The sequence below is a fragment of the Ipomoea triloba genome, chromosome 1 (assembly GCF_003576645.1).
Source record: "Ipomoea triloba cultivar NCNSP0323 chromosome 1, ASM357664v1".
Lineage (NCBI taxonomy): Eukaryota > Viridiplantae > Streptophyta > Magnoliopsida > Solanales > Convolvulaceae > Ipomoea > Ipomoea triloba.
Genome location: NC_044916.1, coordinates 22594487 through 22620594, shown reverse-complemented (window position 1 = coordinate 22620594; position 26108 = coordinate 22594487). Strand labels below are relative to the sequence as shown.

General features: G+C 31.8%; 7 non-coding genes across 7 annotated transcripts; all 7 read right to left on the bottom strand.

Annotated features, from left to right (window-relative positions):
* Nucleotides 1-465: 465 nt before the first annotated feature.
* TRNAH-GUG lies at nucleotides 466-537 on the bottom strand. Its single transcript has one exon. It is a non-coding gene; the product is annotated as a tRNA-His (tRNA).
* A 1927-nt stretch (nucleotides 538-2464) lies between these two features.
* Nucleotides 2465-2536, bottom strand: TRNAH-GUG. The gene has a single exon. It is a non-coding gene; the product is annotated as a tRNA-His (tRNA).
* A 1925-nt stretch (nucleotides 2537-4461) lies between these two features.
* On the bottom strand, nucleotides 4462-4533 carry TRNAH-GUG. Its single transcript has one exon. It is a non-coding gene; the product is annotated as a tRNA-His (tRNA).
* Nucleotides 4534-5459: 926 nt separating this feature from the next.
* On the bottom strand, nucleotides 5460-5531 carry TRNAH-GUG. Its single transcript has one exon. It is a non-coding gene; the product is annotated as a tRNA-His (tRNA).
* A 1918-nt stretch (nucleotides 5532-7449) lies between these two features.
* Nucleotides 7450-7521, bottom strand: TRNAH-GUG. Its single transcript has one exon. It is a non-coding gene; the product is annotated as a tRNA-His (tRNA).
* Nucleotides 7522-12458: 4937 nt separating this feature from the next.
* Nucleotides 12459-12530, bottom strand: TRNAH-GUG. The gene has a single exon. It is a non-coding gene; the product is annotated as a tRNA-His (tRNA).
* Nucleotides 12531-15984: 3454 nt separating this feature from the next.
* Nucleotides 15985-16056, bottom strand: TRNAH-GUG. Its single transcript has one exon. It is a non-coding gene; the product is annotated as a tRNA-His (tRNA).
* Between the last annotated feature and the right edge of the window lie 10052 nt (nucleotides 16057-26108).

The following is a 26108-nucleotide window of genomic DNA, read 5'->3' as shown; positions in this document are numbered from 1 at the left end:
TGCGGCATATGTTTTTCTAAGTGATAAAGCGTACATGGCAATTACAATTATCCAAGACTTTTGTGAATTTGAAAAATTTTGGGGGTAGGGTGTCGGTAAGTAATGTGGGACTACTTAGTATGCCAAGACAAAATTAGAGACATTTTAAATCTTTGAAAAAACTACTATTGTGTTTACAGGGTAAATCATTCGAAATCTAAATAATGTTCTAAATTATACGGCAAATGTTATTCTGAGTTATATAGCTTACATGTGGGATTACTTTGTATGCCTAGACAAAAATTAGAGAGATTTTAAATCTTCGAGAAAACTACTATTGTGTTTGTAAGGTAAATCATTCGAAATCTAAATAATGTTCTAAATTATCCGACATATGTTATTCTGAGTTATAAAGCTTACACGGCAATTATTATTATCCAAGACTTTTGTGAATTCGCAAAATGTACAAAATCTATTATTTTGAAATGTGGGTGCTGGGATTCGAGCCCAGGTCTCCACGGCCACAACGTGGAATTCTTACCACTAAACTACAGCCACTCAAATCATTATTTCGTGTGTCATCTTTTTATACAACCGATATGAAGCTAAACGCAGAAAAAAAATGGCGGATTATAACTCTTAAACCATTTCCATGTTTTCAAATAAAAACACTTCTAAACTTGTATCGCTTCTTTTTCAAGCATAGGAAATTTGCTGTTTCCTTTCGGTTGTGTTTATCGGCTTATAATACTTGCATAAGCTTGTGAGCACAATTGTTGCATTTAAAAATATTATTCGCCAAAGTTAAAAATTCAATAGGAAACTTACATATCAATTAAATATTATTATCAATGACTTTCCTGAAATTGCAAAATTTTTAATTTTAGGATGGGGTGGGGTAATTAATATTGGATTCTTTTTTATGCCTAGACAAAATTAGAGAGATTTTAAATCTTAGACAAAACAACTATTGTGTTTGTACTGTAAATGTTTCAAAATCTAAATAATGTTCTGACATATGCGGCATATGTTTTTCTAAATGATATAGCGTACATGACAATTACTATTATCCAAGACTTTTGTGAATTTGAAAAATTTTGGGGGTAGGGTGGGGGTAAGTAATGTGGGACAACTTAGTATGCCTAGACAAAATTAGAGACATTTTAAATCTTTGAAAAAACTACTATTGTGTTTACAGGGTAAATCATTCGAAATCTAAATAATGTTCTAAATTATCCGGCAAATGTTATTCTGAGTTATATAGCTTACATGTGGAATTACTTTGTATGCCTAGACAAAAATTAGAGAGATTTTAAATCTTTGAGAAAACTACTATTGTGTTTGTAAGGTAAATCATTCGAAATCTAAATAATGTTCTAAATTATCCGACATATGTTATTTTGAGTTATAAAGCTTACATGGCAATTATTATTATTCAAGACTTTTGTGAATTCGCAAAATGTACAAAATCTATAATTTCGAATTGTGGCTGCTGGGATTCAAGCCCAGGTCTCCACGGCCACAGCGTTGAATTCTTACCACTAAACTACAGCCACTCATATCCTTAATTAGTGTGTCATAGTTTTATTCAAACGGTATGAAGCTAAACGCAGAAAAAAAAAATGGCGCAATATAACTCTTAAACCATTTCCATGTTTTTAAATTATTACACTTCTAAACTTGTATCGCTTCCTTTTCAAGCATAGGAAATCTGCTGTTTCCTTTCGGTTGTGTTTATCGGCTTATAATACTTGCATTCGCTTGTGAGCACAACTGTTTCATTTAAAAATATTATTCGCCAAAGTTAAAAATTCAATAGGAAACTTACATATCAATTAAATATTATTATCAATGACTTTCCTGAATTGGCAAAATTTTTAATTTTGGGGATGGGGTGGGGTAATTAATATTGGATTACTTTTTATGCCTAGACAAACTTAGATTGATTTTAAATCTTAGACAAAACAACTATTGTGTTTGTACTGTAAATGTTTCAAAAACTAAATAATGTTCTGACATATGCGGCAAATGATTTTCTAAGTTATAAAGCGTACATGACAATTACTATTATCCAAGACTTTTGTGAATTGGGAAAATTTTGGGGGTAGGGTGGGGGTAAGTAATGCGGGATTACTTAGTATGCCTAGACAAAATTAGAGACATTTTAAATCTTTGAAAAAACTACTATTGTGTTTTCAAGGTAAATCATTCGAAATCTAAATAATGTTCTAAATTATCCGGCAAATGTTATTCTGAGTTATATAGCTTACATGTGGGATTACTTTGTATGCCTAGACAAAAATTAGAGAGATTTTAAATCTTTGAGAAAACTACTATTGTGTTTGTAAGGTAAATCATTCGAAATCTAAATAATGTTCTAAATTATCCGACATATGTTATTCTGAGTTATAAAGCTTACATGGCAATTATTATTATCCAAGACTTTTGTGAATTCGCAAAATGTACAAAATCTATTATTTTGAAATGTGGCTGCTGGGATTCGAGCCCAGGTCTCCACGGCCACAACGTGGAATTCTTACCACTAAACTACAGCCACTCAAATCATTATTTCGTGTGTCATCTTTTTATACAAACGATATGAAGCTAAACGCAGAAAAAAAATGGCAGAGTATAACTCTTAAACCATTTCCATGTTTTTAAATTACTACACTTCTAAACTTGTATCCCTTCTTTTTCAAGCATAGGAAATCTGCTGTTTCCTTTCGGTTGTGTTTATCGGCTTATAATACTTGCATTCGCTTGTGAGCACAATTGTTTCATTTAAAAATATTATTCGCCAAAGTTAAAAATTCAATAGGAAACTTACATATCAATTAAATATTATTATCAATGACTTTCCTGAATTGGCAAAATTTTTAATTTTGGGGATGGGGTGGGGTAATTAATATTGGATTCCTTTTTATGCCTAGACAAAATTAGAGAGATTTTAAATCTTAGACAAAACAACTATTGTGTTTGTACTGTAAATGTTTCAAAATCTAAATAATGTTCTGACATATGCGGCATATGTTTTTCTAAGTTATAAAGCGTACATGACAATTACTATTATCCAAGACTTTTGTGAATTTGAAAAATTTTGGGGGTAGGGTGGGGGTAAGTAATGTGGGATTACTTAGTATGCCTAGACAAAATTAGAGACATTTTAAATCTTTGAAAAAACTACTATTGTGTTTTCAAGGTAAATCATTCGAAATCTAAATAATGTTTTAAATTATCCGGCAAATGTTATTATGAGTTATATAGCTTACATGTGGGATTACTTTGTATGCCTAGACAAAAATTAGAGAGATTTTAAATCTTTGAGAAAACTACTATTGTGTTTGTAAGGTAAATCATTCGAAATCTAAATAATGTTCTAAATTATCCGACATATGTTATTCTGAGTTATAAAGCTTACATGGCAATTATTATTATCCAAGACTTTTGTGAATTCGCAAAATGTACAAAATCTATTATTTTGAAATGTGGCTGCTGGGATTCGAGCCCAGGTCTCCACAGCCACAACGTGGAATTCTTACCAAAAACTACAACCACTCAAATCATTATTTTGTGTGTCATATTTTTATACAAACGATATGAAGCTAAACGCAGAAAAAAAATGGCGGAGTATAACTCTTAAACCATTTCCATGTTTTCAAATTAAAACACTTCTAAACTTGTATCGCTTCTTTTTCAAGCATAGGAAATATGTTGTTTCCTTTCGGTTGTGTTTATCGGCTTATAATACTTGCATTCGCTTGTGAGCACAATTGTTTCATTTAAAAATATTATTTGCCAAAGTTAAAAATTCAATAGGAAACTTACATATCAATTAAATATTATTATCAATGACTTTCCTGAATTGGCAAAATTTTTAATTTTGGGGATGGGGTGGGGTAATTAATATTGGATTACTTTTTATGCCTAGACAAAATTAGAGAGATTTTAAATCTTAGACAAAACAACTATTGTGTTTGTACTGTAAATGTTTCAAAATCTAAATAATGTTCTGACATATGCGGCAAATGATTTTCTAAGTTATAAAGCGTACATGACAATTACTATTATCCAAGACTTTTGTGAATTGGGAAAATTTTGGGGGTAGGGTGGGGGTAAGTAATGCGGGATTACTTAGTATTCCTAGACAAAATTAGAGACATTTTAAATCTTTGAAAAAACTACTATTGTGTTTTCAAGGGAAATCATTCGAAATCTAAATAATGTTCTAAATTATCCGGCAAATGTTTTTCTGAGTTATATAGCTTACATGTGGGATTACTTTGTATGCCTAGACAAAAATTAGAGAGATTTTAAATCTTTGAGAAAACTACTATTGTGTTTGTAAGGTAAATCATTCGAAATCTAAATAATGTTCTAAATTATCCGACATATGTTATTCTGAGTTATAAAGCTTACATGGTAATTATTATTATCCAAGACTTTTGTGAATTCGCAAAATGTACAAAATCTATTATTTTGAAATGTGGCTGCTGGGATTCGAGCCCAGGTCTCCACGGCCACAACGTGGAATTCTTACCACAAAACTACAGCCACTCACATCATTATTTCGTGTGTCATCTTTTTATACAAACGATATGAAGCTAAACGCAGAAAAAAATGGCGGAGTATAACTCTTAAACCATTTCCATGTTTTCAAATTAAAACACTTCTAAACTTGTATCGCTTCTTTTTCAAGCATAGGAAATATGTTGTTTCCTTTCGGTTGTGTTTATCGGCTTATAATACTTGCATTCGCTTGTGAGCACAATTGTTTCATTTAAAAATATTATTCGCCAAAGTTAAAAATTCAATAGGAAACTTACATATCAATTAAATATTATTATCAATGACTTTCCTGAATTGGCAAAATTTTTAATTTTGGGGATGGGGTGGGGTAATTAATATTGGATTACTTTTTATGCCTAGACAAACTTAGATTGATTTTAAATCTTAGACAAAACAACTATTGTGTTTGTACTGTAAATGTTTCAAAATCTAAATAATGTTCTGACATATGCGGCATATGTTTTTCTAAGTTATAAAGCGTACATGACAATTACTATTATCCAAGACTTTTGTGAATTGGGAAAATTTTGGGGGTAGGGTGGGGGTAAGTAATGCGGGATTACTTAGTATTCCTAGACAAAATTAGAGACATTTTAAATCTTTGAAAAAACTACTATTGTGTTTTCAAGGGAAATCATTCGAAATCTAAATAATGTTCTAAATTATCCGGCAAATGTTTTTCTGAGTTATATAGCTTACATGTGGGATTACTTTGTATGCCTAGACAAAAATTAGAGAGATTTTAAATCTTTGAGAAAACTACTATTGTGTTTGTAAGGTGAATCATTCGAAATCTAAATAATGTTCTAAATTATCCGACATATGTTATTCTGAGTTATAAAGCTTACATGGTAATTATTATTATCCAAGACTTTTGTGAATTCGCAAAATGTACAAAATCTATTATTTTGAAATGTGGCTGCTGGGATTCGAGCCCAGGTCTCCACGGCCACAACGTGGAATTCTTACCACAAAACTACAGCCACTCACATCATTATTTCGTGTGTCATCTTTTTATACAAACGATATGAAGCTAAACGCAGAAAAAAATGGCGGAGTATAACTCTTAAACCATTTCCATGTTTTCAAATTAAAACACTTCTAAACTTGTATCGCTTCTTTTTCAAGCATAGGAAATATGTTGTTTCCTTTCGGTTGTGTTTGTCGGCTTATAATACTTGCATTCGCTTGTGAGCACAATTGTTTCATTTAAAAATATTATTCGCCAAAGTTAAAAATTCAATAGGAAACTTACATATCAATTAAATATTATTATCAATGACTTTCCTGAATTGGCAAAATTTTTAATTTTGGGGATGGGGTGGGGTAATTAATATTGGATTACTTTTTATGCCTAGACAAAATTAGAGAGATTTTAAATCTTAGACAAAACAACTATTGTGTTTGTACTGTAAATGTTTCAAAATCTAAATAATGTTCTGACATATGCGGCATATGTTTTTCTAAGTTATAAAGCGTACATGACAATTACTATTATCCAAGACTTTTGTGAATTTGAAAAATTTTGGGGGTAGGGTGGGGGTAAGTAATGTGGGATTACTTAGTATGCCTAGACAATATTAGAGACATTTTAAATCTTTGAAAAAAGTACTATTGTGTTTTCAAGGTAAATCATTCGAAATCTAAATAATGTTCTAAATTATCCGGCAAATGTTATTATGAGTTATATAGCTTACATGTGGGATTACTTTGTATGCCTAGACAAAAATTAGAGAGATTTTAAATCTTTGAGAAAACTACTATTGTGTTTGTAAGGTGAATCATTCGAAATCTAAATAATGTTCTAAATTATCCGACATATGTTATTCTGAGTTATAAAGCTTACATGGCAATTATTATTATCCAAGACTTTTGTGAATTCGCAAAATGTACAAAATCTATTATTTTGAAATGTGGCTGCTGGGATTCGAGCCCAGGTCTCCACGGCCACAACGTGGAATTCTTACCACAAAACTACAACCACTCAAATCATTATTTTGTGTGTCATATTTTTATACAAACGATATGAAGCTAAACGCAGAAAAAAAATGGCGGAGTATAACTCTTAAACCATTTCCATGTTTTCAAATTAAAACACTTCTAAACTTGTATCGCTTCTTTTTCAAGCATAGGAAATATGTTGTTTCCTTTCGGTTGTGTTTATCGGCTTATAATACTTGCATTCGCTTGTGAGCACAATTGTTTCATTTAAAAATATTATTCGCCAAAGTTAAAAATTCAATAGGAAACTTACATATCAATTAAATATTATTATCAATGACTTTCCTGAAATTGCAAAATTTTTAATTTTGGGGATGGGGTGGGATAATTAATATTGGATTACTTTTTATGCCTAGACAAAATTAGAGAGATTTTAAATCTTAGACAAAACAACTATTGTGTTTGTACTGTAAATGTTTCAAAATCTAAATAATGTTCTGACATATGCGGCATATGTTTTTCTAAGTTATAAAGCGTACATGACAATTACTATAATCCAAGACTTTTGTGAATTTGAAAAATTTTGGGGGTAGGGTGGGGGTAAGTAATGTGGGACTACTTAGTATGCCTAGACAAAATTAGAGACATTTCAAATCTTTGAAAAAACTACTATTGTGTTTACAGGGTAAATCATTCGAAATCTAAATAATGTTCTAAATTATCCGGCAAATGTTATTCTGAGTTATATAGCTTACATGTGGAATTACTTTGTATGCCTAGACAAAAATTAGAGAGATTTTAAATCTTTGAGAAAACTACTATTGTGTTTGTAAGGTAAATCATTCGAAATCTAAATAATGTTCTAAATTATCCGACATATGTTATTCTGAGTTATAAAGCTTACATGGCAATTATTATTATTCAAGACTTTTGTGAACTCGCAAAATGTACAAAATCTATAATTGTGGCTGCTGGGATTCGAGCCCAGGTCTCCACGGCCACAACGTGGAATTCATACCACTAAACTACAGCCACTCAAATCATTATTTTGTGCGTCATCTTTTTATACAAACGATATGAAGCTAAACGCAGAAAAAAATGGCGGAGTATAACTCTTAAACCATTTCCATGTTTTCAAATTAAAACACTTCTAAACTTGTATCGCTTCTTTTTCAAGCATAGGAAATCTGCTGTTTCCTTTCGGTTGTGTTTATCGGCTTATAATACTTGCATTCGCTTGTGAACACAATTGTTTCATTTAAAAATATTATTCGCCAAAGTTAAAAATTCAATAGGAAATTTACATAGCAATTAAATATTATTATCAATGACTTTCCTGAATTGGCAAAATTTTTAAATTATGGGATGGGGTGGGGTAATTAATATGGGATTACTTTTTATGCCTAGAAAACTTAGAGAGATTTTAAATCTTTGACAAAACTACTATTGTGTTTGTACTGTAAATGTTTTGAAATCTAAATAATGTTCTATTTTATGTGGCATATTTATTTCTATGGTATAAAGCTTACATGACAATTACTATTATCCAAGACTTTTTTTGAATTGGAAAAATTTTGGGGGTAGGGTGAGGGTAAGTAATGCGGGATTACTTAGTATGCCTAGACAAAATTAGAGAGATTTTAAATGTTTGAAAAAACTATTATTATGTTTACAAGGTAAATCATTCGAAATCTAAATAATGTTCAAAATTATCCGGCAAATGTTATTCTGAGTTATATAGCTTACATGTGGGATTACTTTGAATGCCTAGACAAAAATTAGAAAGATTTTAAATCTTTGAGAAAACTACTATTATGTTTGTAAGGTTAGTCATTCGAAATCTAAATAATGTTCTAAATTATCCGACATATGTTATTCTGAATTATAAAGCTTACATGGCAATTATTATTATCCAAGACTTTTGTGAATTCGCAAAATGTACAAAATCTTTAATTTTGAATTGTGGCTGCTGGGATTCAAGCCTAGGTCTCCACGGCCACAACGTGGAATTCTTACCACTAAACTACAACCACTCAAATCATTATTTCGTGTGTCATCTTTTTATACAAACGATATGAAGCTAAACGCAGAAAAATAATGGCAGAGTATAACTCTTAAACCATTTCCATGTTTTCAAATTACTACACTTCTAAACTTGTATCGCTTCTTTTTCAAGCATAGGAAATCTGCTGTTTCCTTTCGGTTGTGTTTATCGGCTTATAATACTTGCATTCGCTTGTGAGCACAATTGTTTCATTTAAAAATATTATTTGCCAAAGTTAAAAATTCAATAGGAAGGTTACATATCAATTAAATATTATTATCAATGACTTTCCTGAATTGGCAAAATTTTTAATTTTGGGGATGGGGTGGGTTAATTAATATTGGATTCCTTTTTATGCCTAGACAAAATTAGAGAGATTTTAAATCTTAGACAAAACAACTATTGTGTTTGTACTGTAAATGTTTCAAAATCTAAATAATGTTCTGACATATGTGACATATGTTTTTCTAAGTTATAAAGCGTACATGACAATTACTATTATCCAAGACTTTTGTGAATTTTAAAAATTTTGGGGGTAGGGTGGAAGTAAGTAATGTGGGATTACTTAGTATGCCTAGACAAAATTAGAGACATTTTAAATCTTTGAAAAAACTACTATTGTGTTTACAAGGTAAATCATTAGAAATCAAAATAATGTTCTAAATTATCCGGCAAATTTTATTCTGAGTTATATAGCTTACATGTGGGATTACTTTGTATGCTTAGACAAAAATTAGAGAGATTTTTGGGATTACTTTGTATGCTTAGACAAAAATTAGAGAGATTTTAAATCTTTGAGAAAACTACTATTCAAAAATTAGAGAGATTTTAAATCTTTGAGAAAACTACTATTTTGTTTGTAAGGTAAATGATTCGAAATTTAAATAATGTTCTAAATTATCCGACATATGTTATTCTGAGTTATAAAGCTTACATGGCAATTATTATTATCCAAGACTTTTGTGAATTCGCAAAATGTACAAAATCTTTAATTTTGAATTGTGGCTGCTGGGATTCAAGCCTAGGTCTCCACGGCCACAACGTGGAATTCTTACCACTAAACTACAGCCACTCAAATCATTATTTTGTGTGTCATCTTTTTATACAAACGATATGAAGCTAAACGCAGAAAAAAAATGGCAGAGTATAACTCTTAAACCATTTCCATGTTTTCAAATTACTACACTTCTAAACTTGTATCCCTTCTTTTTCAAGCATAGGAAATCTGCTGTTTCCTTTCGGTTGTGTTTATCGGCTTATAATACTTGCATTCGCTTGTGAACACAAGTTTCATTTAAAAATATTATTCGCCAAAGTTAAAAATTCAATAGGAAACTTACAAATCAATTAAATATTATTATCAATGACTTTCCTGAATTGGCAAAATTTTTAATTTTGGGGATGGGGTGGGGTAATTAATAATGGATTCCTTTTTATGCCTAGACAAAATTAGAGAGATTTTAAATCTTAGAGAAAACAACTATTGTGTTTGTACTGTAAATGTTTCAAAATCTAAATAATGTTCTGACATACGCGGCATATGTTTTTCTAAGTTTTAAAGCGTACATGACAATTACTATTATCCAAGACTTTTGTGAATTTGAAAAATTTTGGGGGTAGGGTGGGGGTAAGTAATGTGGGATTACTTAGTATGCCTAAACAAAATTAGAGACATTATAAATTTTTGAAAAAACTACTATTGTGTTTACAAGGTAAATCATTCGAAATCTAAATAATGTTCTAAATTATCCGGCAAATGTTATTCTAAGTTATATAGCTTACATGTGGGATTACTTTGTATGCCTAGACAAAAATTAGAGAGATTTTAAATCTTTGAGAAAAGTACTATTGTGTTTGTAAGGTAAATCTTTCGAAATCTAAATAGTGTTCTAAATTATCCGACATATGTTATTCTGAGTTATAAAGCTTACATGGCAATTATTATTATCCAAGACTTTTGTGAATTCGCAAAATGTGCAAAATCTATTATTTTGAAATGTGGCTACTGGGATTCAAGCTCAGGTCTCCACGGCCCCAACATGGAATTCTTATCACTAAACTACAGCCACTCAAATCATTATTTCATGTGTCATCTTTTTATACAAACGATATGAAGCTAAACGCAGAAAAAAAATGGCAGAGTATAACTCTTAAACCAATTCCATGTTTATAAATTACTACACTTCTAAACTTGTATCGCTTCTTTTTCAAGCATAGGAAATCTGCTGTTTCCTTTCGGTTGTGTTTATCGGCTTATAATACTTGCATTCGCTTGTGAACACAAGTTTCATTTAAAAATATTATTCGCCAAAGTTAAAAATTCAATAGGAAACTTACATATCAATTAAATATTATTATCAATGACTTTCCTGAATTGGCAAAATTTTTAATTTTGGGGATGGGGTGGGGTAATTAATATTGGATTCCTTTTTATGCCTAGACAAAATTAGAGAGATTTTAAATCTTAGACAAAACAACTATTGTGTTTGTACTATAAATGTTTCAAAGTCTAAATAATGTTCTGACATATGCGGCATATGTTTTTCTAAGTTATAAAGCGTACATGACAATTACTATTATCCAAGACTTTTGTTATAAAGCGTACATGACAATTACTATTATCCAAGACTTTTGTGAATTTGAAAACATGACAATTACTATTATCCAAGACTTTTGTGAATTTGAAAATTTTTGGGGGTAGGGTGGGGGTAAGTAATGTGGGATTACTTAGTATGCCTAGACAAAATTAGAGACATTTTAAATCTTTGAAAAAACTACTATTGTGTTTTCAAGGTAAATCATTCGAAATCTAAATAATGTTCTAAATTATCCGACATATGTTATTCTGAGTTATAAAGCTTACATGGCAATTATTATTATCCAAGACTTTTGTGAATTCGCAAAATGTACAAAATCTTTAATTTTGAATTGTGGCTGCTGGGATTCAAGCCTAGGTCTCCACGGCCACAACGTGGAATTCTTACCACTAAACTACAGCCACTCATATCATTATTTCGTTTGTCATCTTTTTATACAAACGATATGAAGCTAAACGCAGAAAAATAATGGCAGAGTATTACTCTTAAACCATTTCCATGTTTTCAAATTACTACACTTCTAAACTTGTATGGCTTCTTTTTCAAGCATAGGAAATCTGCTGTTTCCTTTCGGTTGTGTTTATCGGCTTATAATACTTGCATTCGCTTGTGAGCACAATTGTTTCATTTAAAAATATTAATCGCCAAAGTTAAAAATTCAATAGGAAACTTACATATCAATTAAATATTATTATCAATGACTTTCCTGAATTGGCAAAATTTTTAATTTTGGGGATGGGGTGGGGTAATTAATATTGGATTCCTTTTTATGCCTAGACAAAATTAGAGAGATTTTAAATCTTAGACAAAACAACTATTGTGTTTGTACTGTAAATGTTTCAAAATCTAAATAATGTTCTGACATATGCGGCATATGTTTTTCTAAGTTATAAAGCGTACATGACAATTACTATTATCCAAGACTTTTGTGAATTTGAAAAATTTTGGGGGTAGGGTGGGGGTAAGTAATGTGGGATTACTTAGTATGCCTAGACAAAATTAGAGACATTTTAAATCTTTGAAAAAACTACTATTGTGTTTACAAGGTAAATCATTCGAAATCTAAATAATGTTCTAAATTATCCGGCAAATGTTATTCTGAGTTATATAGCTTACATGTGGGATTACTTTGTATGCCTAGACAAAAATTAGAGAGATTTTAAATCTTTGAGAAAACTACTATTGTGTTTGTAAGGTAAATCATTCGAAATCTAAATAATGTTCTAAATTATCCGACATATGTTATTCTGAGTTATAAAGCTTACATGGCAATTATTATTATCCAAGACTTTTGTGAATTCGCAAAATGTACAAAATCTATTATTTTGAAATGTGGCTGCTGGGATTCGAGCCTAGGTCTCCACGGCCACAACGTGGAATTCTTACCACTAAACTACAGCCACTCAAATCATTATTTCGTGTGTCATCTTTTTATACAAACGATATGAAGCTAAACGCAGAAAAAAATGGCGGAGTATAACTCTTAAACCATTTCCATGTTTTCAAATTACAACACTTCTAAACTTGTATGGCTTCTTTTTCAAGCATAGGAAATCTGCTGTTTCCTTTCGGTTGTGTTTATCGGCTTATAATACTTGCATTCGCTTGTGAGCACAATTGTTTCATTTAAAAATATTAATCGCCAAAGTTAAAAATTCAATAGGAAACTTACATATCAATTAAATATTATTATCAATGACTTTCCTGAATTGGCAAAATTTTTAATTTTGGGGATGGGTGGGGTAATTAATATTGGATTCCTTTTTATGCCTAGACAAAATTAGAGAGATTTTAAATCTTAGACAAAACAACTATTGTGTTTGTACTATAAATGTTTCAAAATCTAAATAATGTTCTGACATATGCGGCATATGTTTTTCTAAGTTATAAAGCGTACATGACAATTACTATTATCCAAGACTTTTGTGAATTTGGAAAATTTTGGGGGTAGGGTGGGGGTAAGTAATGTGGGATTACTTAGTATGCCTAAACAAAATTAGAGACATTTTAAATCTTTGAAAAAACTACTATTGTGTTTACAAGGTAAATCATTCGAAATCTAAATAATGTTCTAAATTATCCGGCAAATGTTATTCTAAGTTATATAGCTTACATGTGGGATTACTTTGTATGACTAGACAAAAATTAGAGAGATTTTAAATCTTTGAGAAAAGTACTATTGTGTTTGTAAGGTAAATCTTTCGAAATCTAAATAGTGTTCTAAATTATACGACATATGTTATTCTGAGTTATAAAGCTTACATGGCAATTATTATTATCCAAGACTTTTGTGAATTCGCAAAATGTGCGAAATCTATTATTTTGAAATGTGGCTACTAGGATTCGAGCTCAGGTCTCCACAGCCCCAACGTGGAATTCTTATCACTAAACTACAGCCACTCATATCATTATTTCGTTTGTCATCTTTTTATACAAAGCCACTCATATCATTATTTCGTTTGTCATCTTTTTATACAAACGATATCATATCATTATTTCGTTTGTCATCTTTTTATACAAACGATATAAAGCTAAACGTAGAAAAAAAATGGTGGAGTATAACTCTTAAACGATTTCCATGTTTTCAAATTAAAACCCTTCTAAACTTGTATCGCTTCTTTTTCAAGCATAGGAAATCTGCTGTTTCCTTTCGATTGTGTTTATCGGCTTATAATACTTGCATACGCTTGTGAACACAATTGTTTCATGTAAAAATATTATTCGCCAAAGTTAAAAATTCAATAGGAAACATACATATCAATTAAATATTATTATCAACGACATTCCTGAATTGGCAAAATTTTTAATTTTGGGGATGGGATGGGGTAACTAATATTGGATTACTTTTTATGCCTAGACAAAATTAGAGAGATTTTAAATCTTAGACAAAACAACTATTGTGTTTGTACTGTAAATGTTTCAAAATCTAAATAATGTTCTGACGTATGCGGCATATGTTTTTCTAAGTTATAAAGCGTACATGACAATTACTATTATCCAAGACTTTTGTGAATTGGAAAAATTTTGGGGGTAGGGTGGGGGTAAGTAATGTGGGATTACTTAGTATGCCTAGACAAAATTAGAGACATTTTAAATCTTTGAGAAAACTACTATTGTGTTTGTACTGTAAATGTTTCAAAATCTCAATAATGTTCTAAATTATCCGACATATGTTAGTCTGAATTATAAAGCTTACATGGCAATTATTATTATCCAAGACTTTTGTGAATTGGAAAAATTTTGGGGGTAGGGTGGGGGTAAGTAATGTGGGATTACTTAGTATGCCTAGACAAAATTAGAGACATTTTAAATCTTTGAAAAAACTACTATTGTGTTTTCAAGGTAAATCTTTAGAAATCTAAATAATGTTCTAAATTATCCGGCAAATTTTATTCTGAGTTATATAGCTTACATGTGGGATTACTTTGTATGCTTAGACAAAAATTAGAGAGATTTTAAATCTTTGAGAAAACTACTATTGTGTTTGTAAGGTAAATGATTCGAAATCTAAATAATGTTCTAAATTATCCGACAAATGTTATTCTAAGTTATATAGCTTACATGTGGGATTACTTTGTATGCCTAGACAAAAATTACAGAGATTTTAAATCTTTGAGAAAAGTACTATTGTGTTTGTAAGGTAAATCTTTCGAAATCTAAATAGTGTTCTAAATTATCCGACATATGTTATTCTAAATCTAAATAGTGTTCTAAATTATCCGACATATGTTATTCTGAGTTATAATAGTGTTCTAAATTATCCGACATATGTTATTCTGAGTTATAAAGCTTACATGGCAATTATTATTATCCAAGACTTTTGTGAATTCGCAAAATGTGCAAAATCTATTATTTTGAAATGTGGCTACTGGGATTCAAGCTCAGGTCTCCGCGGCCCCAACGTGGAATTCTTGTCACTAAACTACAGCCACTCAAATCATTATTTCATGTGTCATCTTTTTATACAAACGATATGAAGCTAAACGCAGAAAAAAAATGGCAGAGTATAACTCTTAAACCATTTCCATGTTTTTAAATTACTACACTTCTAAACTTGTATCGCTTCTTTTTCAAGCATAGGAAATCTGCTGTTTCCTTTCGGTTGTGTTTATCGGCTTATAATACTTGCATTCGCTTGTAAACACAAGTTTCATTTAAAAATATTATTCGCCAAAGTTAAAAATTCAATAATTAACTTACATATCAATTAAATATTATTATCAATGACTTTCTTGAATTGGCAAAATTTTTAATTTTTGGGATGGGGTGGGGTAATTAATATTGGATTCCTTTTTATGCCTAGACAAAATTAGAGAGATTTTAAATCTTAGACAAAACAACTATTGTGTTTGTACTATAAATGTTTCAAAATCTAAATAATGTTCTGACATATGCGGCATATGTTTTTCTAAGTGATAAAGCGTACATGACAATTACAATTATCCAAGACTTTTGTGAATTTGAAAAATTTTGGGGGTAGGGTGTGGGTAAGTAATGTGGGATTACTTAGTATGCCTAGACAAAATTAGAGACATTTTAAATCTTTGAAAAAACTACTATTGTGTTTTCAAGGTAAATCATTAGAAATCTAAATAATGTTCTAAATTATCCGGCAAATTTTATTCTGAGTTATATAGCTTACATGTGGGATTACTTTGTATGCTTAGACAAAAATTAGAGAGATTTTAAATCTTTGAGAAAACTACTATTGTGTTTGTAAGGTAAATGATTCGAAATCTAAATAATGTTCTAAATTATCCGACATATGTTATTCTGAGTTATAAAGCTTACATGGCAATTATTATTATCCAAGACTTTTGTGAATTCGCAAAATGTACAAAATCTATTATTTTGAAATGTGGCTGCTGGGATTCGAGCCCAGGTCTCCACGGCCACAACGTGGAATTCTTACCACTAAACTACAGCCACTCACATCATTATTTCGTGTGTCATCTTTTTATACAAACGATATGAAGCTAAACGCAGAAAAAAATGGCGGAGTATAACTCTTAAACCATTTCCATGTTTTCAAATTAAAACACTTCTAAACTTGTATCGCTTCTTTTTCAAGCATAGGAAATCTGCTGTTTCCTTTCGATTGTGTTTATCGGCTTATAATACTTGCATTCGCTTGTGAGCACAATTGTTTCATTTAAAAATATTATTCGCCAAAGTTAAAAATTCAATAGGAAACTTACATATCAATTAAATATTATTATCAATGACTTTCCTGAATTGGCAAAATTTTTAATTTTGGGGATGGGGTGGGGTAATTAATATTGGATTCCTTTTTATGCCTAGACAAAATTAGAGAGATTTTAAATCTTAGACAAAACAACTATTGTGTTTGTACTGTAAATGTTTCAAAATCTAAATAATGTTCTGACATATGCGGCATATGTTTTTCTAAGTTATAAAGCGTACATGACAATTACTATTATCCAAGACTTTTGTGAATTTGAAAAATTTTGGGGGTAGGGTGGGGGTAAGTAATGTGGGATTACTTAGTATGCCTAGACAAAATTAGAGACATTTTAAATCTTTGAAAAAACTACTATTGTGTTTTCAAGGTAAATCATTAGAAATCTAAATAATGTTCTAAATTATCCGGCAAATGTTATTCTGAGTTATATAGCTTACATGTGGGATTACTTTGTATGCCTAGACAAAAATTAGAGAGATTTTAAATCTTTGAGAAAACTACTATTGTGTTTGTAAGGTAAATCATTCGAAATCTAAATAATGTTCTAAATTATCCGACATATGTTATTCTGAGTTATAAAGCTTACATGGCAATTATTATTATCCAAGACTTTTGTGAATTCGCAAAATGTACAAAGTCTTTAATTTTGAATTGTGGCTGCTGGGATTCAAGCCTAGGTCTCCACGGCCACAACGTGGAATTCTTACCACTAAACTACAGCCACTCAAATCATTATTTCGTGTGTCATCTTTTTATACAAACGATATGAAGCTAAACGCAGAAAAATAATGGCAGAGTATTACTCTTAAACCATTTCCATGTTTTCAAATTACTACACTTCTAAACTTGTATCGCTTCTTTTTCAAGCATAGGAAATCTGTTGTTTCCTTTCGGTTGTGTTTATCGGCTTATAATACTTGCATTCGCTTGTGAGCGCAATTGTTTCATTTAAAAATATTATTCGCCAAAGTTAAAAATTCAATAGGAAACTTACATATCAATTAAATATTATTATCAATGACTTTCCTGAATTGGCAAAATTTTTAATTTTGGGGATGGGGTGGGGTAATTAATATTGGATTCCTTTTTATGCCTAGACAAAATTAGAGAGATTTTAAATCTTAGACAAAACAACTATTGTGTTTGTACTGTAAATGTTTCAAAATCTAAATAATGTTCTGACATATGCGGCATATGTTTTTCTAAGTTATAAAGCGTACATGACAATTACTATTATCCAAGACTTTTGTGAATTTGAAAAATTTTGGGGGTAGGGTGGGGGTAAGTAATGTGGGATTACTTAGTATGCCTAAACAAAATTAGAGACATTTTAAATCTTTGAAAAAACTACTATTGTGTTTACAAGGTAAATCATTCGAAATCTAAATAATGTTCTAAATTATCCGGCAAATGTTATTCTGAGTTATATAGCTTACATGTGGGATTACTTTGTATGCCTAGACAAAAATTAGAGAGATTTTAAATCTTTGAGAAAACTACTATTGTGTTTGTAAGGTAAATGATTCGAAATCTAAATAATGTTCTAAATTATCCGACATATGTTATTCTGAATTATAAAGCTTACATGGCAATTATTATTATCCAAGACTTTTGTGAATTCGCAAAATGTACAAAGTCTTTAATTTTGAATTGTGGCTGCTGGGATTCAAGCCTAGGTCTCCACGGCCACAACGTGGAATTCTTACCACTAAACTACAGCCACTCAAATCATTATTTCGTGTGTCATCTTTTTATACAAACGATATGAAGCTAAACGCAGAAAAAAATGGCGGAGTATAACTCTTAAACCATTTCCATGTTTTCAAATTACAACACTTCTAAACTTGTATCGCTTCTTTTTCAAGCATAGGAAATCTGCTGTTTCCTTTCGGTTGTGTTTATCGGCTTATAATACTTGCATTCGCTTGTGAGCACAATTGTTTCATTTAAAAATATTATTCGCCAAAGTTAAAAATTCAATAGGAAACTTACATATCAATTAAATATTATTATCAATGACTTTCCTGAATTGGCAAAATTTTTAATTTTTGGGGATGGGGTGGGGTAATTAATATTGGATTCCTTTTTATGCCTAGACAAAATTAGAGAGATTTTAAATCTTAGACAAAATAACTATTGTGTTATTAGAGAGATTTTAAATCTTAGACAAAATAACTATTGTGTTTGTACTATAAATGTTTCAAAATCTAAATAATGTTCTGACATATGCGGCATATGTTTTTCTAAGTTATAAAGCGTACATGACAATTACTATTATCCAAGACTTTTGTGAATTTGAAAAATTTTGGGGGTAGGGTGGGGGTAAGTAATGTGGGATTACTTAGTATGCCTAAACAAAATTAGAGACATTTTAAATCTTTGAAAAAACTACTATTGTGTTTACAAGGTAAATCATTCGAAATCTAAATAATGTTCTAAATTATCCGGCAAATGTTATTCTAAGTTATATAGCTTACATGTGGGATTACTTTGTATGCCTAGACAAAAATTAGAGAGATTTTAAATCTTTGAGAAAAGTACTATTGTGTTTGTAAGGTAAATCTTTCGAAATCTAAATAGTGTTCTAAATTATCCGACATATGTTATTCTGAGTTATAAAGCTTACATGGCAATTATTATTATCCAAGACTTTTGTGAATTCGCAAAATGTGCAAAATCTATTATTTTGAAATGTGGCTACGGGATTCGAGCTCAGGTCTCCACAGCCCCAACGTGGAATTCTTATCACTAAACTACAGCCACTCATATCATTATTTCGTTTGTCATCTTTTTATACAAACGATATGAAGCTAAATGTAGAAAAAAAATGGTGGAGTATAACTCTTAAACGATTTCCATGTTTTCAAATTAAAACACTTCTAAACTTGTATCGCTTCTTTTTCAAGCATAGGAAATCTGCTGTTTCCTTTCGATTGTGTTTATCGGCTTATAATACTTGCATTCGCTTGTGAACACAATTGTTTCATTTAAAAATATTATTCGCCAAAGTTAAAAATTCAATAGGAAACTTACATATCAATTAAATATTATTATCAACAACATTCCTGAATTGGCAAAATTTTTAATTTTGGGGATGGGATGGGGTAACTAATATTGGATTACTTTTTATGCCTAGACAAAATTAGAGAGATTTTAAATCTTAGACAAAACAACTATTGTGTTTGTACTGTAAATGTTTCAAAATCTAAATAATGTTCTGACATATGCGGCATATGTTTTTCTAAGTTGTAAAACGTACATGACAATTACTATTATCCAAGACTTTTGTGAATTGGAAAAATTTTGGGGGTAGGGTGGGGGTAAGTAATGTGGGATTACTTAGTATGCCTAGACAAAATTAGAGGCATTTTAAATCTTTGAAAAAACTACTATTGTGTTTTCAAGGTAAATCATTCAAAATCTAAATAATGTTCTAAATTATCCGGCAAATGTTATTTTGAGTTATATAGCTTACATGTGGGACTACTTTGTATGATTAGAAAAAAATTAGAGAGATTTTAAATCTTTGAGAAAACTACTATTGCGTTTGTAAGGTAAATCATTCGAAATCTAAATAATGTTCTAAATTATCCGACATATGTTATTCTGAGTTATAAAGCTTACATGTCAATTATTATTATCCAAGACTTTTGTGAATTCGCAAAATGTACAAAATCTATAATTTTGAATTGTGGCTGCCGGGATTAGAGCCCAAGGCTCCACGGCCACAACGTGGAATTCTTACCACTAAACTACAGCCACTCATATCATCATTTAGTGTGTCATCGTTTTATACAAACGGTATGAAGCTAAACGCAGAAAAAAAAATGGCGGAATATAACTCTTAAACCATTTCCATGTTTTTAAATTACTACACTTCTAAACTTGTATCGCTTCTTTTTCAAGCATAGGAAATCTGTTGTTTCCTTTCGGTTGTGTTTATCGGCTTATAATACTTGCATTCGCTTGTGAACACAAGTTTCATTTAAAAATATTATTCGCCAAAGTTAAAAATTCAATAGGAAACTTACATATCAATTAAATATTATTATCAATGACTTTCCTGAATTGGCAAAATTTTTAATTTTGGGGATGGGGTGGGGTAATTAATATTGGATTCCTTTTTATGCCTAGACAAAATTAGAGAAATTTTAAATCTTAGACAAAACAACTATTGTGTTTGTACTGTAAATGTTTCAAAATCTAAATAATGTTCTGACATATGCGGCATATGTTTTTCTAAGTTATAAAGCGTACATGACAATTACTATTATCCAAGACTTTTGTGAATTTGAAAAATTTTGGGGGTAGGGTGGGGGTAAGTAATGTGGGATTACTTAGTATGCCTAAACAAAATTAGAGACATTTTAAATCTTTGAAAAAACTACTATTGTGTTTACAAGGTAAATCATTCGAAATCTAAATAATGTTCTAAATTATCCGGCAAATGTTATTCTAAGTTATATAGCTTACATGTGGGATTACTTTGTATGTCTAGACAAAAATTAGAGAGATTTTAAATCTTTGAGAAAAGTACTATTGTGTTTGTAAGGTAAATCTTTCGAAATCTAAATAGTGTTCTAAATTATCCGACATATGTTATTCTGAGTTATAAAGCTTACATGGCAATTATTATTATCCAAGACTTTTGTGAATTCGCAAAATGTGCAGAATCTATTATTTTTATTTCTTGTTGTTGGGATTCAAGCCCAAGTTTCCACGGCCACAACATGGAATTCTTACCACTAAACTACAACCACTCATGTTATTATTTAGTGTGTCATCGTTTTATACAAACGGTATGAAGCTAAACGCAGAAAAAAATAGCGGAATATAACTCTTAAACCATTTCCATGTTTTCAAATTACTACACTTCTAAACTTGTATCGCTTCTTTTTCAAGCATAGGAAATTTGATGTTTCCTTTCGATTGTGTTTATCGGCTTATAATACTTGCATTCGCTTGTGAACACAAGTTTCATTTAAAAATATTATTAGCCAAAGTTAAAAATTCAATAGGAAACTTACATAGCAATTAAATATTATTATCAATGACTTTCCTGAATTGGCAAAATTTTTAATTTGGGGGATGGGGTGGGGTAATTAATATGGGATTACTTTTTATGCCTAGACAAAATTAGAGAGATTTTAAATCTTTGACAAAACTACTATTGTGTTTGTACTATAAATGTTTCGAAATCTAAATAATGTTCTAACTTATGCGGCATATGTTTTTATAAGTTATAAAGCCTACATGACAATTATTATTATCCAAGACTTTTGTGAATTGGAAAAATTTTGGGGGTAGGGTGGGGGTAAGTAATGTGGGATTACTTTGTATGCCTAGACAAAATTTGAGAGATTTTAAATCTTTGAAAAAATCACTATTATGTTTATAAGGTAAATCATTCGAAATCCAAATAATGTTCTAAATTATCCGGCAAATGTTATTCTTGAGTTATAAAGCTTACATGTGGGAATACTTTGTATGCCTACATAAAAGTTAGAGAGATTTTAAATCTTTGAGAAAACTACTATTGTGTTGCTTCAATTGATCCCAAATATGAGAGTGATGGCAGGGAAATGAGTCAATCCACTTGAAAGCTTTTCCCAATAATGAAAATGGGAATAATCGAAGTTGTTGAGCATCCTCTAACACACAATTGGTTTTGAGGAGAGCACATAAGTGCACAAAGATGGGCCATGGTGTCCTTTACTAGTAATCCATATAATTGATTGGATGCCACTAGTTGAATCACCGCCGACTTCACTTCAAAATTGTTTGTCTCAGTCCTCCGAGGTCAAATAATACTAATATAAACATCATAGATTGGATTTATGTAGTCCGCAATTAGTCTTTTTCTTGGTGGGGGTTGTGGTCGAACTTGTTCTTCATAGTAATACTGCTCACCAAGCACATCAGCACATGATAATAGTATTGCCTTTGATCATTGCGCTTAGGTTCCATATACTCCTCTTGCCCATAGAATTTTCATATGTTGCCAAGATATAAGATTCTTGACTAAGCTATTGCAGGTTTGGAAAGAAATTTTACATACTAAATGCTTAAAGTAACTCCCTTGGTACATCTTCTTGTATATCAAAAGTTATGTTTTGGTTACCCTTGTTGCTTAATCAGGAAAATCATAAACTTTTATTATAGTTTGTTTCACATGCCAGAAGACGGTGATCATGTTCCCTTGTTTGTGTTGAGTTTTAGGTTCCTAACAAGTCATGTGATGGCTATTGAAATGCTTTTAGAGTGGAAGAACCTTGAAATAGAAGACTGACTGGAAAGTGAAAAATAATGCTACGAAAGTACGTGGTTTCAATATAAGGATAATAAGATGTGAATTTGGCAGCCCATATCCTTGCTAGGGATGCCATTTTCAAGCTTGCTTGTTTGTTCAGAGTGGTTGTCCACTCCCCCTTCTTTTCTTTTAGGTGTATTACTTTCAGATTCATATTAATGAAAGTGCTATCTTTTATTCAACAAAAAGAAGATGTGAATTTCCCTTTTTTCTTTACCTCTACAATAATAGAAGATTTTTGGATTTTTCATCCAGTTGAGACGGAAACCTAGCATCGGGGACCAGACGCATCACTTCACACATAACTAAGGGGTTAAAAATAGATATGGTCACTAAGGCCAGGAGGGGTATAACTCAGAGAACAAATATATCATTTTTCCTAATAATAATAATTATTGTTGTTGTTGTTATAAATATTATGTCCATTATCATATATGATCTCTCCACTATCCCACTTTCTCCATTATTTAATATTGTATTGTTTACTATAATGTAGGCAGGCATATATGTAAATCAAAATAATGAATGAAATTTAGTGACCGACAGTTGCATGAGTTGAGATTCTTTTTCTTTCTTCTCTCTTTTAGCTCTCTATTTCTCGATACTCTTTATTATTTTACAACAGTTATTATTATAATTATTATTATTGTTGTTATTATTGTTGTTGTTGCATTGGTATTTACATTTTACAATAGTAACATTTCGGGTGGCCCATTTGATGTAAGTCTTTTAAAGATAAGTTTCAACGAACCTCAAACTAAAATCGTTTAAAGATACACAACATTAACGTTTTTGGTCTCCGGCAAATTATGCCACACGTGGATCCGGGTCTATATTCACAATTTTAGAACTCAATATTCACAATTTTAGATCTCAATATGCAAAATTACGTTACTCAATAGTCATAACTTTTGAACTCTATTGTTGCGGAGCAGTACAGAGAGAGACAGAGATGAATTAAAGAGATGAAGACTGAGTTTATTTCATTGCTTTGAATGTTGGGTAATACATGGAGTTTTACACATCAGGAAAAAATAGAGGGAAAGGGAAAGCTAACTGCTCTAAACAGAATTAATATCCCTGAACAGAATTAACAAATCAGGGAGATAGGATGGTGCCAGGTGTCCCTATCCTATACTCCTAAGATCCCCCCTCAAGCTGGATTATACAGATCTAATAATCCAAGCTTGGAAGTATAGCTGTAAAATGAACTAGGACAATGAGACTTTGTAAAAATGTCTGCTGACTGGTTTGCAGAAGAGACGTGAAACAGCTTGATGACTCCTTTGCTCAGTTTCTCTCTGACCAAATGACAATCAAGTTCTATGTGTTTGGTGTGCTCATGGAACACTGGGTTCTCTGCAATAGCAATGGCAGACTTGCTATCACAATATACAGCTACTGGTTCAATGTGAGTTACTCCAAATTCTGCCAGCAAGAAGCATAACCATTGGACTTCACAGGTTGTGGCTGCCAATGCTCTATATTCTGCTCCCTGATGATGATTTAGAGATTGTTTCTTAGACTTCCATGATATTAGGGCATTCCCTAGGAAAATGCAGAAACCAGTGACAGATTTTGTAGTGTCAATGCATGCTCCCCAATCTGAATCAGAGAATGCCTTTAGCTGTAAATCAGAGGATGAAGGAAAGAATAGGCCTTGACCAAGAGCAGCCTTAATGTACCTTAGTACTCTGTGAGCAGCTTGTAGATGTAGGTGAGTGGGCTTGTCAAGGAACTGGATAACTGCTGTGTAGCAAAACTGATATCTGGCCTGGTATTGGTCAAGTATAGGAGTTTACCTACCATTTTTCTGTACTGAGTGTTATCCCCAAGAGGCTCACCCCCACTCTTGCTTAGCTTATGAGATAGAACTGTGGGACTGTGCACAGGTCTTGAGTTTGTAAAACCTGTATCTTCAAGTAGCTCAAGGGCATATTTCCTTTGACAAACAGCAATGCCTTTCTTTTGCCTAGCCACCTCTAAACCAAGGAAGTACTTCAAAGGCCCCAAATCTTTGATTTGAAAATTTGAATTAAACTGCCCTTTTACTTCTTGTATGATCTCTAAGTCAGTGCTGGCAATGACTATGTCATCTACATAGACTAGCAGTGCCACAAATGAACTGCCTTTACCTCTGGTAAATAATGAATTGTCAAGTATGGACTGCCTGAAACCCATGTTCTGTAAGGCAGTGCTCAATTTGGTGTTCCACTGCCTACTGGCTTGTTTCAAGCCATATAAGGACTTGTTCAGCTTGCAAACCTACCCAATATTGGCACCTGAAAGTCCAAGGGGAAGCTGCATCCAAGGGGAAGCTGCATATAAACTTCTTCTTCCAAATCCCCATGCAAGAAAGCATTATTCACATCCATTTGATGAAGATGCCAGTCTTTTGCTGCTGCTATTGCTAAAAAAGTCCTTATGGTGGTCATCTTGGCTACTGGACTGAAAGTTTCCAAGTAGTCAATACCAAGAACCTGATTATAACCCTTTGCCACAAGCCTTGCCTTATACCTTTCTATAGTCCCATCAGCATTGTGTTTAATCTTATACACCCACTTACACCCACTTGCACCCAATTGGTTTCTTTGAAGGGGGTAGACACACTAGCTGCCAAGTGTTATTCTTTTCCAAGGCATTAATCTCTTCTTGCATAGCATTTCTCCAACACTCATGTTGGGCTGCTTCTTGGTAGATTTTTGGCTCAGAATGACAAACAATATTCATAGCAAAAGACTGAAAAGGAGGTGCAAGTCTGCTATAATCCATAACTTTGCAAATGGAATGGGGAGAGGTTCTTACGATGGCATTTTGGCAGACATAGTCTTGTAAGTAGTTGGGAGCATGCTTCTGCCTTGTTGATCTTCTGGTAGCTTGCTGATGAGAATCATCTAGAGGAGTAGTGTGTGTTATATCTAGAGGAACCTCACTCAGAGGATAAGAACAAGCCTGCTCATCACTGTTGCTGGCTTGGTTCTACATGTTTGTGTCATCTGGTTGTTCAGGGACCTCTTCTCTAAGAGGTGTCTGCTCATTATACTCATTAAACTGGTTCTAAACCTGAAAATTCTCTGAGACTTCCAGGGGAATGATAAGACTCCAAGATACCCTTATTTCAGGCACATTTTAGGGTGTTTTATTGCGTCTATAGCATCCTTACTTGGTAAATTATGTGCGTAAATGCTTGAAAATCACTAACTGATGCACGGAAGCTACTTTTAGCTTAAAAGAAGTAAAACAGGAGCCCCGGGAGCAAATAGGACCAAAAGATGAGCTTAAAGAGCAAACCAGGCAAGAGCGGAGCCCCGGAGGACCAATCTGGAAGGCCACACGCGTGTGAGCAGGCGTGAAAACTTTCCAGAAGCTTCCCACGCACGCTCACACGCGTGTGAGAGACTGGAGACTTCGATGCGCGAATTTCAGCTAGGGTTGCCATTTCGGAGACTATTTAAACCCCTTTGATGA